At 30.1% G+C, this 11,208-nt stretch overlaps 1 pseudogene; it reads left to right on the top strand.

Moving 5' to 3' along the window:
• Nucleotides 1-6,027: 6,027 nt before the first annotated feature.
• Nucleotides 6,028-6,146, top strand: LOC118607235 (annotated as a pseudogene).
• The last annotated feature ends 5,062 nt before the right edge of the window (nucleotides 6,147-11,208 follow it).

The following is an 11,208-nucleotide window of genomic DNA, read 5'->3' as shown; positions in this document are numbered from 1 at the left end:
AGCAAAGAGGTAGAATATGTTCAACAAGAAAAGGAAAAGCTTTTAGTAAATAAGTCAATAAAACGGAAAGGAAAAAAAAATCAGCAAAAAGGGAAGATAACGTTAAGGAAATGTCTTAGAAAGTAAAGTAAAAACACAAACACCTATAGCATAAGAGTAAAAAGAGGAGTAAATATTGAACAAGTCCGGGAGATACAATATTCAGCTACCACTCCCAACACTGTAATGATTCCCCCTATCAGAATGACTTCTAACTGACAATTCCACCAGAAGCATTGCTTCTTCTTTGCATGTCATTCTGTTCCAAACTCTACATACTTATTCCGGTATTGTGAGCATCTTTACACTCCAACTCCACTAGCCAGCCGGGAATAAAAACAAACAAACGAAAAAACACTTACCATACCCCAAAAAGCTAGAATAACTTCCTTTAAGAAATGGCAAAGAATTGCTTTCCAAAATGGCATTTTAATAGAAATTCTAGTTGTTTTTTTTTTTTTTTCCCAATAATTTCACTCAAGTACTCTCAGAGTCTGCAGAATAACTTACTTTTTTTTTTTTTTTTTAAATTATCATTATTATCTGCCAGAACAACATAGAAACACTCCTTAAGGCCAGGTGAAGTAATTTGTAATGTCTCAAACTACTTTGAGTTTTCTGTTGCTTAGGATGGTTTACATATTTTCTTTGGCTATAGGTAAAAACATTGGATCTTAAATATTTTATATGTAAAGATTCACTCTGCAGGATTATTTTAAAGCAGAATCTTGCAATGGCTTTAAATATAAATAAATGATATGCTGATAAATTATTCCTATCCACACCAAAGATTATCTAGAAAATAAAAAGAATGGCATGCATCTATATTATCTGACATGAAATAATCTTTATGGAAAGAATTTCCATTATATATAGTTACAAACAGCATTTTATATCTAATTTGTATAAATTTATATTATTTATAATAAAAGATCTAGAACAATGTTCACTAAAACATTGACTATAATCTGAGTAGTGACCCCTTTTTATTCTTCTAGATAAAATTTTCTATTTCTAAACTTTATTATCTTATTAAATTGCCCCCAAGTCTTGATAAAATAGGTGGTAATTGACCATTGAATTAAAGATAATTTTAAAAATATATTTCTATACCATAATCTTTCTGAATGGGATTAATGCCCACATGAAAGATGCTGTGAAAGACCCCAGACTCTTCCTGCTATGTGACGTTGTAATGAAAAGACAGCAATCAATGAGGAAACAGGGTCTCACCAGACATGGAATCTGCCCATGTATTGCCACTGGATTTCCCAGTCTCCAGAACTGTATGAAATGTGTGTAGTTCGTAAGCTACCCAGTCTCTCTTATGCTTGTAATAGCAGCTCAACTAAGACATTGTTTGAAACCATCTGATATATGTTAATTCATGAACACAGAGATGGAAGTCCTTTGAGATGTGGAATAATGCACATAAATCTTCTGACTGGAAAGAGGGACACCGTGGATTTGTCATATATAGTTGTACTTATTAGGAAACTCATAGAACACAATGTAGGGGCATTTTTTGATAAAGCAAATTTAAAGTTATACTTCACTATAAAGAACAAGAAAATTATTGCTCCTAGTAAACTTTTTCTTTAATTACTTTTCTAAGATATTGTGTACCTTTTAATCTATAGCTTTATTTTAATAATATATAATGATTCTAAGTTCCTGTTTATATCAAACATCGGTTTTTCTCAAACAAGAACATAGTTGTAAAGCATCCTCAACCTATTCATAATATAATTCTATATACCTATGGAAAATAGGTATATTCTGACATGAGAGATCTAGTTGAAATCCCCCATCCACCCATAAGAAGCACACAGTAACTGTAGTCAACATATAAAAAAGAATATAATTTTTTTTTTACATGTTTAAAGGAATAACAAATGACAATGATAGAGGAAAAGAAATAAAAATATTTCTAACTTATATTATTTATAACAGCTCTTAGTAGGATGTTGAGATATAGAATTATAGCAATCTAAAAAAATCTCATCATAATTTTCCATCGCATTCTATATCTATTTTGCTAAAAAATCAGTGTTGAAGATCTTGATCTTTAGGATGCAGAAATGCAGCCCAACTCTCACTGTTGCCTCCTGAAATCCTGACCAGAGAACCCACCTAAGCTATACCAGAAAACTGTGAGACAATAAGTGTTGTTTTAAGTTGCTGTGTTTATGATAATGTCCTCCGTGGCAACAGAAAATTAATCCACATTGTTAAATTTTAGTAAAATCTTATTACTTAAACTGATTTTAAACTATGAAGTAATTGCATATGAATGAGTATGACCTGTCTGTATATATGTCTATACAAAAATACATGTCAAATCTGGCATATGCCTCTAAAACTAATTTCTAATTAAAATACCTCAAACTATTTACATAATTTTGACCAGTCCTTATTTTTTTTACTTATAATAAAAAATAAATGTGTGCTGAATTAAATAGTTAAGCTTAAGAAAGCAAAACCAATATGTGGTTATCCATATCTTTTGTATGTTTATTTACATTTTAATTTGAGATAGGTATTCCTTTAAAGTAAATTACTATGGAAGGAGGTGCTAGATAAATGATCACTACTAGTTCCCCATTACAAATGGTGAATAATGAATCTGTCAATGGGAGATAGTGTAAAATAAGAAACGACTATTCAGGAGTTGCCCAGGACCCTACTTGGCGCTCCTTTAATTTGCAAAAGGTAACAGGTACTTGATGTGCTTTAACATTTGAAAAAATAATGTTCAAAAAAAGAAACTTGTAATTTTGTCCAGAGATTTGCTTTCACTAAAAAAGTAAATTATTTTACTAATATAAATTATCATTAACTCGATTTTTACTATGTGTAAATAAGATATTCTTGAGTGTATTTTGACAAAAGGTATTTAAAATATTTATCACAAAGAGTTGTTACTTGATTGTGGATTTTTTAAAATTTTTGTTTTCTGTTTTTAACTATAAATAAAAATAGATACAAAGTCATAACTTATCAATATATTTATTATTTTGATTATGTAAAGGTAACTAGATAACTTCAATTAGTCTGTTTTATTACTAGTCTCTTTATTCATGAAAGAAAATTTAAAGTATTAAAAATTTTATTAGCTTAAATTTTCTAAATAATGAACGTTGTTTTGTCTAGAAAAACCACTTTAATTGCTGGATATATATAACACAAGTAGTTATAAAATAGTGTAATGCAAAGTTTTATCATCCTGACAAGGCTATTATGCTTTGTACAATGTGACAAAAGGGAGATTACATAAAGTTTTAACTATTTCAATTTTAATACAAATTTTCATTGACTTACTTGATTTCCCAGGCTGAAGGTAAATTTTTTGACATTTAAAGAATTCCCTTAGCAACATGTTTTTCAATGCATTGTACTCTGCCAATTATGATCATTCCAGCTCATTAGATGCTGTCTGGAAACAAAAGGAATGAAGCAGAAATACTCCCTACTGATACATTATTTTTGGAGGATTGGCATTACACAATTAGCAAACGTTATTAAATGTCTTTAAGTATCATTAGTGAAGAAGAATGGAAAACTGTTTAATGGTTACCCCTCTCTGTGCTTTGAATGGATTGATAGTGCATGAAGTCATTTAAAGATATTAAATATAAAAAGACAAGCAAGACCATCTGTTTTATATATTCGGTATCCTATACATTTTCTTTTGCATAGCTATTTCACTAAAAAAGGATTCATTGAACTGATACAGTGTTCATAAAAGGTGAAATGCCTACACATACCTCTGATCAAAAACTTTCATAACATTTCAGCAAAATTTTATTGGAATTAAAATACAGCTTTTATTTCATGTAATTGTAATCCTTGAAAATGTTGTCATTAGAAAACCTGACTTATATGGTAACAGAAATTCTTATAATGCAAGTGATTGTGTGTCATATGAACCTATCTTAATTTTTTAAAAGCTGTGTTTTCAAAAATTTATCATTTTATCTGAAAAATGGCTGTTAATAGACTATTTTAATGATACCCCAATTTTCCGTATCAGTAAAAATAGGGAAAATATCTCAAGAATTTAAAAAGCTGAAAATGATTTTCTTTACAAAATATTTACTTGACCATAGATAAGAACTCTGGTAGATTTTTCATAAGTTTATACCAAGAAGAAAAAGTATGAAAGTGGAATTTGAACTATTTATTGAACAATAAATACTGTTTTGACAGTAAACCTCTATTTGCTACAAAGCAATAGTTAAGTTATAAAGCAGGGCAGCCAAGGCCCTGCAAAAAATTAGAAAGATGTGCTGCAAAATTTTGCTGCTCATATAGGAATCTTTATATAATTTATGAAACAAAAATTAGTCTTACTCTCCAAAAAATGAAATAGAATCTTTTTTAGAAGTATTAAAAATATTTTTAAAGCAACATGAAAAACAAAAGAATTAACAATACACTCTTGTCAGTATCTATCTTTGTTAAATATTGTTATAATTTATAAAGACGTCTTACTACCAAAGTATAGTATCTTTTTATATTTCTTTAGATAAAAATGAACATGCAAAAAATTTACATAACACTCTTGTCAGTATCTCTATATCTCTATTTCTACTGTTGTATTATCAAGTATAAAGTTCCAAACCAAATAAAAGAAACCACTACAAACATCAAGAAAGCACCCTCCAGGATATGACACTTAAAGCACAATCAACAAACTTAAAAATATACCAGTGGGAATACATGTAACTAAAAAGTTTCTGCATAGCAAAAGGAACCATCAACAAAATTAAGATGACCTATGAAATGAAAAGTATTTGCAAATCATGTTTCTGATGATGGGTTAACATCCAAAATATAAAAAAGAACTCAGAACTCAATAGCGAAAAATAATCTAATTTAAAAATGGGCAAAGGACTTGAATAGACATTTTTTTTTCCAAAAAAGATATATGAATGGCCAAAAGGTACATGAAAAGATGCTCAAAATCACTAGAAAAAGGCAAATTAAAACCACAAACTCAAGCCTTGTAGAATGCCCATCATTAAAAAGACAAGAGATAACAAGTGCTGGTGTGGATATAGGGAAAAGAGAGCCCTTGTGCACTGCTGGTGAAATTGTAAATTGGTGCAGCCACTATGAAAAATGGTATGGAGATCCCATACCATTCTCAGGTAATCCAGTTTTTACTTGATTTTCAAATTAAACAAATGCATCTTTATTTAAAATGATCATCACAGTCAAGACTTTGGTACTTTTTCTAGTCCTTTTCAGTCTAGGAAAATACAAGGGAGAAAAAGGAAGAATTCCTCAATACTTAAGTAATCATTAGCATATAACACATAAGTTATGTGTATGTGAACTTAACAGTGACTACTTTCTCATATAATTTAGAACTAGATTTTAAAACTAACTAAAATTCTGGGTTTAGAGAAATTTTAATTTATAAAATTTTATTAGAGGAAACACTTGGTTTTGACTGCAAAATTTCCTGACTTGCCTTTTGATTTCTGAGTATTCTAAACATCAGATATGAGCATCAGATACTCACCATATAATTCTTTTTAATTCTTCACCCCTCTCACCAACTATATTAACTATCAGGGTTGTACTGTTTTGATAGCATACAAGAACAGCTGTCTAGACTTCTTTGCTTAATTTGTTACTATGTGAATTCACATATATACAAAATATTTTACAAATAATTAAAAATTATTTAGCTGTACAAAATTCTTTAATTTTGATAAAAATTCTGTGTGGCTTAAATAATATATTAGTGGTAATAATAATGATATATGACAGTATTGGTAATGTATACTCACATATGAATGAGATATGTTTGTCATGAAGAAAATGTTGAGGCTAGAAAGTCTCATTAATTAGTTTTAGTTTATGTAATAAATAATGTCTTTATAATGATATATACATTATTAAAAATTCAAATATAGGAAATAATATGCAACTCTGGAATAATTATGAATAATATTACTTGGTCATTAAAAAAAGGGAGTCTATGGCCATGCTACCCTGAACAAGCCTGATTCCGTCTGATCTTGGAAGCTAAGCAGGGCCAGGCCTGGTTAGTACTTGCATGGGAGACCACCTAGGAAGACCAGGTGCTGTAGGTGTAAAAAATAAAAAAAAAAATAAGGTGTTGTAAGGTGACAAGGTCCTTGCAATCTGAGGTCAACCAAAAGTTGCCTCACTTAAAAAATTAAAAAATTAAAAAATCAAAAAAAAAAAGAAATCCAACCATTTGCAATGACATGGATAGACCTAGAAGTTATTATGCTAAGTGAAATAAGTGAGACAGAGAAAGATAAATACCATATTATTTCACTTATGTGTAGAATCTAAAGAACAATCAAAAACACACAAATATAGCGGACAATTTGGTGACAGCCAGAGGGAAAGGGTTTGGGGGGCTGGGAGAATGGAGTGAAGAGTTAAAGAAGTACAAATTGGTGGCTAGTTGTGGGGATGCAGAGCACGGCATAGGGAATGCAGTTAGCATTAATGTAATGGTTAGGTGGAGAACCAGAGGAGAGAAAAAATAATTAGGGGGATCATTTTCTAAACTATATAAATGCTTAACCAATGTACTGTATACTTGAAACTAATAAAATTTAAAATTTTCCTCATGATAAATTAGTCTTATGGTGGTACACAAAGCACTAAAATCATCCTGTCTAAGTTCCTTCATTAAAGTCATATTAATTACTTATGAAAACAAAATGGAAAGATACTCTAACAAATTGAACAAAATGTAATGGAAAACTTTAATGTATTTCCTTTCTCTACTTTTTAACTAAATATGCTTGTGCTTTTAGTCTGTTTCAAGAAGTTGACATCTATTACATTTTCTAAATGAAATGCTTTTCAATTTTTAAGTAACCGAGTATTCAATGAAATAGCTCAGAGGACTCCTATTGGAAATGCTGAAAGTTAAACAGATAAAAATTCATTATACAGACCTATTGGTGTAGTTGGCCAGCCTCAGTTGGTATTCAGCCCCATAATGAGTCTTATGCTCACTCCCATAAATAATACACTCTTCTCAAATGAACTGAATTGCAATGGTGGGATAGCTGTTTGCATCTCGATGCCTGACTTCTTATAGTAAAATATACTTAAATATCTCTTCCCAATTTTACAGTGACATATGTGTATATATCTATATTTTTAAATATTTATACATATTTATGTTTATTAATATGTATGTACATAAAATATATAAAAAACAAGGTTTATTGAAGCATTGTATTCAATAGCAAAGTCTGGAAACCAATCTTTGTTTAATATGGAGTAATATTAAATAAATTATAACATATCTATATGATGTAATACCATGCAGAATTTATTTATTTTCTATTTATTATTATTTATGTCTACAGCACCTGGTCTTCTTAGGTGGTCTCTCATCCAAGTATTAACCAGGCCCGACTCTGCTTATCTTTTGAGATCAGAAGGGATAGGGCTTGTTCAGGGCAGCATGGTGGTAGATCATGGACCATGGCTCTACTGGGGCATGAATCCAGGACCTTCTGCGTGTAAAGCAGATGTGCTAACCACTACACTATGGAACCACATCCACCAATCAGAATTAAAGAAAAAAAAAAAAACATGTTTGGGCAAATTCAGAAAGTACTTCTAGATATATTAGATGAAAAAAATAAGGTACAGAACAGTATTTTATTTGTATTAAAATACACATAATTGTTAGCAATTATTACTTATAAAAGTGGGATTTCTCGAGTGAGATATTTCATTTCAAGCTCATTTTCTGTGATATTCTAATATTTTTAAATATTCATTCAAAATGTTTTTATACTTTTCTACATACGTAAAAAATGAGAGTTTGACATTTATGTTAAAACTAGGGAAAGAATCCCAAGAATTTTTATTTTCATTTCTTTAACAAATACCACATATTGCTGTTACTATAGGCATAGTCAAAGAGCTTTACTCATTTAATGCTCATAAACTATGAGGTAGGTACTGCCACTGAAGAGAATAGGTTGGTACAGAGAGTTTAATCTTGTTAGGGGAAGATTCAGATTTCAAATTCAGGTAGTATGGACCTGGAGTCCAAAATTTAATTACTTGAATGACGGCTTACTACCTTATGATAAGGAAAAAAATCAATATAATTCAGATAGACAAGGTCAGGCTATATGCCAAAGTAGTTTAGAATTAGGCATGTCATACTGGAAATCCATGCACTACATAGATCTAGATAAGAATATGGATATAATACAGATAAAAATATAGATATGGATGTGGATATAGATATATAGATTTCCATCAAGAAGCAGCTTGGATTTAACTTACTTCAAATTTAGTTTCTATTTTTTTTTTCTAAAGATAAAGCAGGATGAAGACTAATGATCTGATCCAGAAGTACTTTCCTCAGAAAAGTACAAAATCCCACACACACACACACACAAAACCCATTAATATTAAATAACAATTATATCAATAATGACAAATGACAAGCCATCAAACTTCCTCACAAATAGCAAGTACATCATACCAAAGTGTCGAGGTAGTTTTAAATTAGATGACAAATGTAAATTTCTAAAACTGGGTATACCTGCTTTTAAATTTTCTGTGAAAATTCAAAAAGAGAGATTTTTCTTTTGTAATTTTCCAACTCCTTCAGGAGCACTGAAGCTTAATCCTTCTCACCCTCCTCTCAGTTAATTCTAACCTAGAATCTCTTTATACGGTTGTTGAAATTCCTTCTGTTTCTGTGCTGAATTCTAGGACTTTTGGCCAGACTTTCCACAGTTAACATCTTCATGTTACATGAAAAGATTTGGATCCAATGAATTAAGCATTAGTACTGTGAAAATAGAGACAACCAATGAATATATTCATTCGTTATGGTAAACATTTTGACTACCAATTAAATGGATTTAGGAAGTTGATGACACACACTAGTGCTGCTAGTTTTTAGTTTGAAGATTACACTGCTTTTTTGCCTCCCCGTCTACTAATGTAAGAAGATTTGTTCTAAATATTAACTATCGCCACTGTATGGTTAGGCCCCTATGTAAAACTATATAATCTAATGCTCTGAAAATGAACTATTGTTGACATATGAAGTAAATTCCAAACCCACTTACATTAAACTGCCTGGTCATTTCCTTTTTAAAACCTAGGTAGATATCATCATATAATTGGACTTGTATAATAATTGGAAAACTATAAGCAATCATTTCAGAAGTCTTTATGTTAATGTTCAAGTTAAATATAGAAAAAAAAAAGTTCTTATGTAATTAAATCAGCTATTTCATTCCCTAAATGAAAGCATTTTTTTTCTATTTTTTAACCATTTAAATTTTTAAATTTCTTCATCTGTTTATAAGATAATTATGCAAAATTGTACAGCTAAAAAACTCATCTTAACAAGTAACAGAAAATTGCTTTTATTTTTGCAATTTCAGAAAATAGTTCAAAAAGCTGTACATTATGTGATCAACAAAAAGTAAATGACAGTAGTCATAGCTCTGTTCTATTTCTCACTAAAATGTTTCTTTTTAAATGATCTAAGAAAAGAAACTTTAAGTAATGTGGAAATTGCAGTTTTTGATTTCTTCATGCTTAAATTTCTGTGATTATAGTGAGCTGTATTTAGTTAGAATTCTGTGCTGAATGATTTTCAGGAGATATTCCACATACATTTCCCATACTCCTAAGGTCTTTCCTACCACTCTTTCCCCCACATTAGTGATAAACTTAATTCTTTTTATATTTTTGTTCATTTTTTTTTTACTGGATGTAAGACTAATGAAATTATAAATAATAGCAATTTAGACACATCAAAAATATAGATTATAATTATTTTCAGGAATTTTAATATGTACTTTTCAATTGCATATAATTATTTTACAAATGAGAAGACCATCAAAAGTCTAGCCTCTCTCTGACACCAAATATTTGACTCCCTTTACTTCCTTCATTTTCCCCTCTTCCCCTCTGGTAATCACCATACTGTTGTCCATGAGTTAGTTTGGTAGTTTTGTTTACTGCTTTCTGTTTTATATCTCACATATGAGTGAGAGTGAAAGGTACTTGTCCCATCTGACTTATTTCACGTAAGATCCATTCACATTGTAGTAAATAGCAAGATGTCATCCTTTTTTACAGCTTAGTATTCCATTATATATATGTAGCACATCTCCTTTATTCAACCATCCATCAAAAGATAATTAGGGCAAGGACAGTAGAAGCAAAAATAAATGAAGGGGACTAAATCAATTAAAAAAGTTTCTCTAGAGCAAAAGAAACCCTTGACAAAAAGATGACAAACCGAATGGAAGAATAAATTTGCAAACAATATCTCTGGTAAGGGGCTAATATCCAAAATATATAAAGAACTCATATAACTCAACAACAAAAAAACAAACAGTCCAATTTCAAAACAAGCAGAGGACCTGAACACTTTCTCCAAGAGGACACACAAATGGGCAACAGATATATGAAAAGATGGTCAACTTCACTAGCTATAGTGAAATGCAAATCAAAACCACAATGACATACCATGTCACTCCTGTTAGAATGGCTATTATCAAGAAAACAATTGTTGGACAGGATAGGGGTAACAAAAGGAACCCTTGTACCCTGCTAGTGGGAATATAAACTGGTACAAGTTTCCTCAAAATATAAATAGAGCTACCATATGATCCAGAAATCCCTCTTATGGGTTTCTACCTGAAAAATTTGAAAGCATTTGTATAGATATACATACTCCTATCTTGCCTGCACCATTATTTACAGTAGTCAAGACATGGAAATAACCTAAGTGTTCTTCAATGGATTAGTCTTTATTTTTAAGGTGCCTGAATTCCTATCATTTGAAATTTCAATAATTACTATTATTTGCAGTCAAAAAGAACAAACTTAAATAGCATTGTTTGCTAGGTGTTTGAGGGAAAGAGTAATGAAAAATGTTAGGAATATAGGAAATGTATGTGATATGTCCTGAAAATTTTAAGTTTTACTCAAATGCAAATTTTTTTTTAAATAAAAGAAAAAGGCAAATTGTCTTTCATGCAAATTTCATTAATGAATTCATTATGTTTCTATAATTCTGTCACTAAAGTATTTAAATTAAAATGTATTATACATTGTCAAAGGATCATGGATTATTCTTATTAAACAATTAAAGTTTCCAAATAGGCTGGT

The sequence above is a fragment of the Rousettus aegyptiacus genome, unplaced genomic scaffold, assembly GCF_014176215.1.
Source record: "Rousettus aegyptiacus isolate mRouAeg1 unplaced genomic scaffold, mRouAeg1.p scaffold_m13_p_8, whole genome shotgun sequence".
Taxonomy (NCBI): domain Eukaryota; kingdom Metazoa; phylum Chordata; class Mammalia; order Chiroptera; family Pteropodidae; genus Rousettus; species Rousettus aegyptiacus.
This window is presented reverse-complemented; position numbering and strand designations above follow the sequence as displayed.